The following is an 8,504-nucleotide window of genomic DNA, read 5'->3' on the forward strand; positions in this document are numbered from 1 at the left end:
ACCTTCTACAGCTAGTCTTAGGCAGTTAAAGTGGGCCAAGGAGACCACAGTGTGGCTACCGGAGGAGGGGGAGGGGAGGACTGCTTCCTTTAGTGCTTGGCTACCATGGTGCACGACCTTTAACCCGGGTTCCTCAGCTGTAGCATAGCTGTAGCTGCACACGTAGCTGACACCTGGGCCCAGCGCGGTGCCCCATGGGAATTTGATTCAGGGGAGCCAATGCTACCTCGCTGATGCTCCTGATGTTTGCGGTGCTGTGAGTGGTCAAGTGTCTTGCTCTAATCCATTAGGTCTTATTGTCTACTTCCGGCACCTGCGACAAGCCAGTCTGCTTCTTTAGCAATCTCTCTGGGAGCCGTGTTACTTCTTGCCACTTCCTAACAGTTTGGGGTTCTTTCCTGACAAAACTTGTGTACTGAATTCCAATGTGGGAGGCAGAAGGGCATACCTGAGGTTTAAATGAAAGAGATTCTGGCCAATTAAAGCAGCAGGAAGTAGAACTTGGGAAGTAACGAATTACTCAAGAATTGGCAAAAGTAAAAGAAAAATTAATTTCTCTCTGATCTATTAGGCGGACATAAGCATAACCGACATGACACCACACACTTCTCAGTGACTCCTCAGACTGAACAATTTGGGAATCTGATCCGACGTTGTCACTCTAGGTGCCAGCTTGTTTTTGACCTTAGTATCCTGTCCTTATCACCCGGGACATTTCTGTAAGGTGGGTGCATTCAGCGCTCTTTCCTCCATCTTGACTCACAGCAACTTCACTCGGTTGGGTTTGACCCTGTGGCGATGCTCTGAGGTTTTTTTCCAGCTGCATTGTTTGTTCTTTTGTATGTCTCCTTCCAGGGCTCCACCTCATCCTTCCACCCTGAGGCACCCTGCTCCCCTTCCCTCAGAGCTGCCTTCAGTTTCACTTCTCTTCCGTTATTCCTGAATCAAGTTCCGGCCTAAGCTCTTACGTCATTAACATGGCCCGTATCCTTCTGCTCCTCTTGCACTTACAAGCAACATTTTTCAAATGGAACTGATCATTTTCTTTAGCGATCCATTCCCCATCCACCTTACCCCATTTACCTGAATGACCATAACATTTTTTTCCAAGTCCAACGGCCCAAACATCGGAGATTGCAGTGACTGCTCCATATGCTTCTCCACGGTCCAAATAGTCTCTAAGCCCTGTTCATCTCCTGTAGAATTTTATTTTCCTATTTAGTCATACTGGCGCCGTTCTGGCTCAGAGAGGCTTTGTCTCATACATCCCCTTCAAGGCTTGGCTGATGACCGCTCCCCACACACCAACCCCCAGCACCACTATTGATGCCTTTCCTGGCTGCGGTTCACACTGACTCTACGGACAATATTGTGCACTTCTTGATTTAGGATTTGATGATACATAGCTTGGAGATGTTTCAACCATACGTTAGCTGGTGCCCCCCTCCCGTCCCCCTGTTAAAATCCTCCACAGTGACTTCCACTGTACTTCGAATAAAATCCAGACTCCTTTCCATGGTCTACCAGGATCTATATGATCTAGCCTGCTCTACCTGTCCATTCTCATCTTGAACCACTCTGCCCAATGCTCATTTCTCCGCCACACTGGCCTCCTCAGTTCCTAGAACGTCGCCAAGCTCTCTCCAACCTTAAGACCCTCTACCACGAAGTCCACTTCCAATCCCGCCTCCAAATCTTTGTCCAACTCCTACTGATCCTTCAGGTTTCAGCTCAAGTTTCACTGACTTGGAGCAGCTAATTCTGAAGCTTTTTCTAGCTTCGCCTCTGCAATTAGTCTTTCTCATAAGATACTGCTCTTGCCTCCCAGGACTTATCAGAAATTGTAATTACATATTTATTTGTGTTGTTAAAAAAAAGTCTGTTTTACTTATCAAGACCATGAAGGCAGGGATTGTGTCTGCCTCTTCCCTTTCAGAGTTTAACACTACAGACCCGGGCACATCACAGGCACTCAAGGTAAAAGCTTGTTGAAAGAGGGACTTTTCGTTGTAACAGAATGTCTCCTATTTGCCTGCCTCTGATGCGAACTGAATCCTACTTAGCCTAAGCCATACAATCCTTAAGCCGTCTACGCACTACGGACTAATCTTATTAAGCTGTTTTGACTGTAGGACTACCAGACACCTCCTCCTGGTTTTATTAGGTGAGATTATACCAGTCACTTGTATTAATTTCCTATGGTGTTTCCAAGAATTTCTGCCAGAAATAGCCTTTCTGTTTTCCTTCAGTGTGATTCCTAGATGATCCCCACTGCACTCCACTGTCCAAGCCCCATCACCGCCACCCTGCCCAGGCCATTTTCAGAACTTACTGCAGTCAAGTCAAGCCATGAATGTAAGACGTCAATCCTGAAAAACACTCTGGAAACTACATATTCTGCTTCTTAATAGAGGCCCCAAAACATAGGCCTCTTGAATTAGAAATGTGGGAAGAAGATGATCCACATAAAAATCTAAGCCCTGCCTCAGGTAGGGGCGACAGCGGGTTACGGCTCGATTAACAATAGAAGGCAGCAAAGGTAGTTTTCCTGATTAATTAGAATTGCTTCTTCAGGCCCAGGCCCTTTGTCACTTGCCTTGTCGCCGTGGGTCTGCACTTCCTTGTCTACACAATACAACTCACCCGAAGATGCAGATTACCACAGTGACTAAGACTTTGGACCCTGGAGCTGGCCTGCTGGGGAGCGAATCCTTGACTTCAGTATTTCTTAGCTGTGTGACTTGCGTAAGCTACTTAATCCGTGTGAATGATAGTTTCCTCATTCATAAAATGGGGATAATGGAAAATGATAACACTAGTGTGTACTACATAGAGTTATAAGAGGATACAATGAACTTATTCTTGTAGTGCTTAGAACAGGGCTGGGCATGAGGTAAGTAGGCCATTATGTTATTTCTTTCATGTTGAATGAAGCTCTTCCTCAGAAGGGATATGTGCATGCTTTTGTAGACAAGCCCTTGCTCTTTCCATTCCTATTATTGGTCATTTTTTGAATTTAGAAGGCATGAAAATGACTGCATGGAAGCAGGGTATCGCCTAGAGTAACAGCCTCTCCTATGAAGTCATGTATGGCTTTCCTCCTTGTCGCTGTTTCCGGGTGGGGGTTGATAAGAGAGCTATTGGCTACTGGGACCCAAGGATGCTCCATTCTTGTCTCGGATGCACTGAAGATCTTTAGGGGCTGGAACAGACTCAGGTATATGCCAGTCCATGAATCTAGGGCAGTCTAGAATCATAGCCTTAGGCCCAACTGTGTACATTCTGTGGTCGAGGGTGACCTGCCATCCTGGTTTGCCTGAGATACTCCTAGGTTTAGCACTGAAAATACTGCATCCCAGGAAACCCCTCAGTCCCAGGCAAACTAGGACAGTGGGTCACTGTATCCATCACCGACTTTCACTTGCCTTGGCAGGTCTCAGAACCTTGTACCTACGCCTGCCTCTCTGATGTGAAGCTATCGATCCTACTTGTCATCTAGGAGGTAAACTCAATTTATTTTCTTTTTTTTAATGATTTCATTTATTTATTTGAGAGAGAGCACGAGAGAGAGAGAGAGAGAGAGCACAAGCAGGAAGGAGGGACAGAGGCAGAGGGAGAAGCAGGCCCCCCACAGAGCAGGGAGCGAACACGGGGGTCGGTTCCAGGACCCTGAGACCACAACCTGAGCCAAAGGCAGATGCCTAACCGACTGAGCCACCCAGGTGCCCCTCAATTTTTGATGTAACTTATTTCATACTGCTCTGCTGCTTGTGCCACCGACCCGCAACAGGCCGTTCCTTCTAGAAATAGAAGTCATGCTGTGATGTATACATGAGTGTCCATTTTCTGGTACTGGGCTATTGGTTTACTTTCTTGGTAAAACTTTCACTCCAACAAATGGTAATGTAAGAAAAGTTCATTGTCCTCATTCTCCCTTCAACTTACTTTTTACTGAGATATATTTACATGTTATAAAATTCAGGGGGTTTTAGTATTAGTGTATTTACAAGGTTGCGCAATCATCACCACTCTTTAATTCCAGAATATTTTCATAATTTTTGGGGGTAAGAAACCCTGAATTCTTTAGCGGTCAGCCCCAATTCCCCCACCATACTCCAGGGCCCAGCAACCACTTTCTGTTTCCATGGATTTGCCTCTTCTGGACATTTCCTATAAATAAAATCATACAATGTGTGGCCTTTTTGTCTGACTTCTTTTGTTTAACATCATGGTTTCTTCTTTTGGTGGGGGAGGGGCAGAGGGAAAGGAAGAGGGAGAGAATCCCAAGCAGGCTTCATGCCCAGTGCAGAGCCTGATGCAGGGTTTGATCTTATGACCCTGAGATCATGACCTGAGCTGAAATCAAGAGTCAGACACTTAACCGACTGAGCCACCCAGGCGCCCAGCATCATGTTTTCAATGTTTACCTAAGCTATAGCAAGTATCAGTAACCCGTTCATTTTTATAGCCAGATAATATTCCATGGGATGAGGATACTGTATCTTCGTGTTTACAGTCATCAGCTGCCAGTCATTTGGGTTGTTTCCACTTTTTAGCTTTTATAAATAAAGCTGCTATGAACATTTGTGTACAGGCTTTTATACGGCCATGTATTTTCATTTCTCTATGCTTAACTTACTGAGGAACTGCAGGCTGTTTTCCAAAGGGGCTGCTCCATTTTACATTCCTACCAGCGGTGTGCAGGGGCTCTGATTTCTCCAATGTTTATCTCACCTTTTGATTAGACCCCTTCTAGTATGAAGTGGTATCTCGTCCTGGTTTTGATTTGCATTTACCTGATGGCTAATGAGATCCAACCTCTTTTTATGTGCCACTTGCATATCTTCTTTGTAGAAATGGCCATTCAAATCTTTTGCGTGATTTTTAGGTGGGGTGTCTTTTTCTTACTGAGTTCTAAGAATTCTTTATATTATAGATACGAGTCCTTTAATAAATAGACAATTTGCGAATATTTTCTACCACCAATGTGGGTTGATTGATTTTTCACTTTTGGGGGCATCTTACTTATTTTTAATTCAAGTATAGTTGATACACAGCATAACAGTAGCTTCGGGTGTACAATTTAGTGATTTGACAAGTCTGTATGCATGCTGTGCTCCCCACAAGTGTAGCTGCCATCTGCCACCATACAGCGCTATTATGAATACCACCAACTATATTCCCTATGCTGTGCCTTTCATTACCTTTCACTGTCTTAGTAGTGTCCTTCGATGCACAGAAGTTTTAAATTTTAACGAGGTCCAGTTTATTGACTCAAAAATATACTCTTATATTGAATTATGTACTTACTTTTACCATTGCTCTTTATATTTTCATGTGAATTCAAGTTACTGTCCTTGCATTTCAGCCTGAAGATCTCCTATAAGTATTTCTTGCAGGGCAGGTTAGCTAGAATTGAATTCTCTCAGTTTCTGCTTACCTAGTGCTATCTTAATTTCCCCTTTATTTTTGAAGGACAGTTTTTCGGAATATAGAATTCTTCTAGCACGTTTATAACTTTGACTATGGCACCCCATCACCTTCTGGCCTCCATGGTTTCTGATGAGAAAGCAGCTCTTACAGGTATTGTGGACCCCTTCTACATGTGTCATTTCTCTCTTGCTGCTTTCAAGATTTTTTTTAAGTTTTTTTTTTTTTAATTTATTTGACAGAGAGAGACAGCCACGGAGAGAGGGTACACAAGCAGGGGGAGAGGGAGAGGAAGAAGCAGGCTCCCAGCAGAGGAGGGAGCCCAATGTGGAGCTCGATCCCAGGACCCTGAGATCACGCCCTGAGCCGAAGGCAGACGCTTAACGACTGAGCCACCCAGGCGCCCCTGCTTTCAAGATTTTCTTTGTCTCTTCCTTTTGACATTTTGATTACCATGTGCCTAGGTATGAATCTCTTTGAGTTTGTTGAGCATCTTGGATAAAAAAATGCATATATTGTTTCAAGTTTGGGCAGTTTTCAGCCATTATTTCTTCAGATAGTCTTTCTGCCTCTTTGCTCTGCTCTCTTCTTCCGGGATTCCCATATGTTGATATGCTTCGTGGTATCTCACAGGTCTCTTAGGCCCCATTTACTTTTCTTTCTTCTTTTACTCTCTGTTCCTCAACCTGGATAATCTCAATTGACCTATTTTCAAGTCCACTGAGTCTTTCTTCCGTCTGCTCAAATCTGCTGTTGGGCTCCTCGAGTGGACTTTTTTCATTTCAGTTATTGTATTTTTCAACTCCAGAGTTTCTATTAGGTTCCTTTTCATAATGTCTATCTCTTTACTGATAGTTTGTATTTGGGGGGCCATCATACTCATCCTTTCTTTAGTTCTTCAGAGCTGCTTCTATTCAGTTCTTTGACCATGTTTAATATAGCCGTTTTAAAGTTTTTATGTAGTAATTCTAAAATCTTGGTTCCCTCATGGATAATTTTTATTGATTGCCTTTTGACCGCTGTGTATGAGCCATATTTTTTTTGTATGCCTCAAAATTTTTTGTTAAAAACTGGACATTTTATGTCATATAGATCTCTTTCCTTCTCAGGGTTTCTTATTGTTGCTGTTTGTCATTGTTGTTGTTGCTGTTTGTTTAGAGATATTTCTGGGTAAATTATGCAAAGCCTGTATTCTTTGTTGTGTGTGATCACTCAAGTCAGTGCTTGGCTATCTTAGTGGTCAGCTAATGATTGCATGGAGTTTACCTTAAATTCTTGGAACCAACAAGTCTTCCTGTCTTGTGAAAGCGTTCTGTGTATATATTGAGGTATATCTTCAGCACTCCGCCAGGTGTAGATAACCTGGCTCTGCCTGGGTTCAAACCCATAGTCACCCTTTGATGGGGAAGATAGTCATGCTACATGTGCTATTATTATTTTCTGGTGTAGGTTATTTACTCTGAACTACAACAGAGAGGTATAAATGGTTTCAATAAAGTCCAGAACATTAACAAAATCATTAGATTCCCCATGTGTTTTATTAACTGAAAGGTAAGAAAAACTGTTACAACTAACTTCTTATTGCTTCAGCTTATTTTTGCACTAAATTTAATGCTTTTGGAGAATCACTTAATTACGGTTTGCTGTGCTCAGAATTCAGTTTTGTCCTTGAACTCTGCTATGCTATCTTCTTGGTGTATATTTTGTTTTTTGCCCATTAAACTAGTGTCTTTTCTAAGATATGATCTTTGACATGATCCAGAGGCATGTTAGCGAAGGGTCACTTTGATTTTGATGCCTATGATGCTGTCAATATAATTTCTTTGATTTGGTTTTATTAAAGGTGGAGCAGGTTATGAAAAACCCATATACTTTGAAGCGACCATGGAGCTAGTCATAAAAGAGGACTTTGAGAACTGTTTGATAGTTGGAAATAGTTTGCAGCCAAACTTTCCTTGGCTTAAAGCTGAGAAGTCATTGGAGTTAGTCTAGCATGCAAATTAATGTGCTTGAGTCTAGTGAAGGAAGATACGTGAATGTCTTGAAGATTAACAGTTAGGATTATAAGTGATAAGGAAGGATGACAAAGTACAAAGAAAAATTGATTGAATTTAATAGTCTCCAAAGAATAGTGTTCCAAATCTTGCTCAAAAATTTTCAGACTGCATTTTTTCTTTGGTACATGATCATTTAGGACTATTGGAATAGCAAATAGAATAAGAGCTGACCTCAGTGGAGGACAGTCATGCTCATTGAAGGGGAAAGTATATAGGCAACAATCAAATGCCAACTCTGGAACGTGCACTTGTAGTGAAATACCTCATTGGAATAGGGCCTGGCACACAGTGGCCGATCAGTCAGCATTGGTTGACTTTGTTGAATGAATTATACGAAAATTTATTACGATGAATATTAGGCTGAAGTTCATTTTTTATTGAGCATGGAGGAAAAGAGTTGCTAAGCAAGCATGCATTCTTAATACAATGAAATGTTAGCCTCCTTGACAATATAGGCTGTCTGTGGGGTACAGAGAGAATGTTTTTGTATTTGCAGAGTTTGGGGCCTTATAAATAAATTTAGTTGAAAACTTGGGATCTTAGGCTAAGAGTAAGCCTTGGGAAGGTAATTTACAACTGTATAGAGAGTGACAGAAGTCCAAGGATATTTGTCTAACTCCGGAGGTATATGTTTACATTTTAAGGAAAAATGAGGCCAGGGACCTTGTGGACATTTCTAGGTCATACAAGTTGGAGATATAGCTGGTCCTTGGAAAGATGCATTTATACTCAAAAAGGTTGGAGTAAGAACCTGGGACCTTTTTCATTTTTCTCTGAAGAGCAAAGGTTTCTCCCCCTCCTTTTGACAGGGAAGGATGAAGTAGCTGTCTCCGTCTCCTGTACTTGCAGAAGAGAAAATCCATTTTTCTCTCTGTTCCTCACCTGTGATACCGACCTTGTGTGTGCAGGATATTTCGCCTGTCTTTCGTCGGGTCGCCCCAGGGGAGAGAATCAGAGTGTGGGGAACCAAGGTCATTGTTTGGCTTTTTAACTGAATGATGATAAGCTGTCTCTGGT

Source organism: Ursus americanus, chromosome X (genome assembly GCF_024610735.1).
Source record: "Ursus americanus isolate L20-20 chromosome X, mUrsAme1.1.p, whole genome shotgun sequence".
In the NCBI taxonomy this organism is placed as follows: domain Eukaryota; kingdom Metazoa; phylum Chordata; class Mammalia; order Carnivora; family Ursidae; genus Ursus; species Ursus americanus.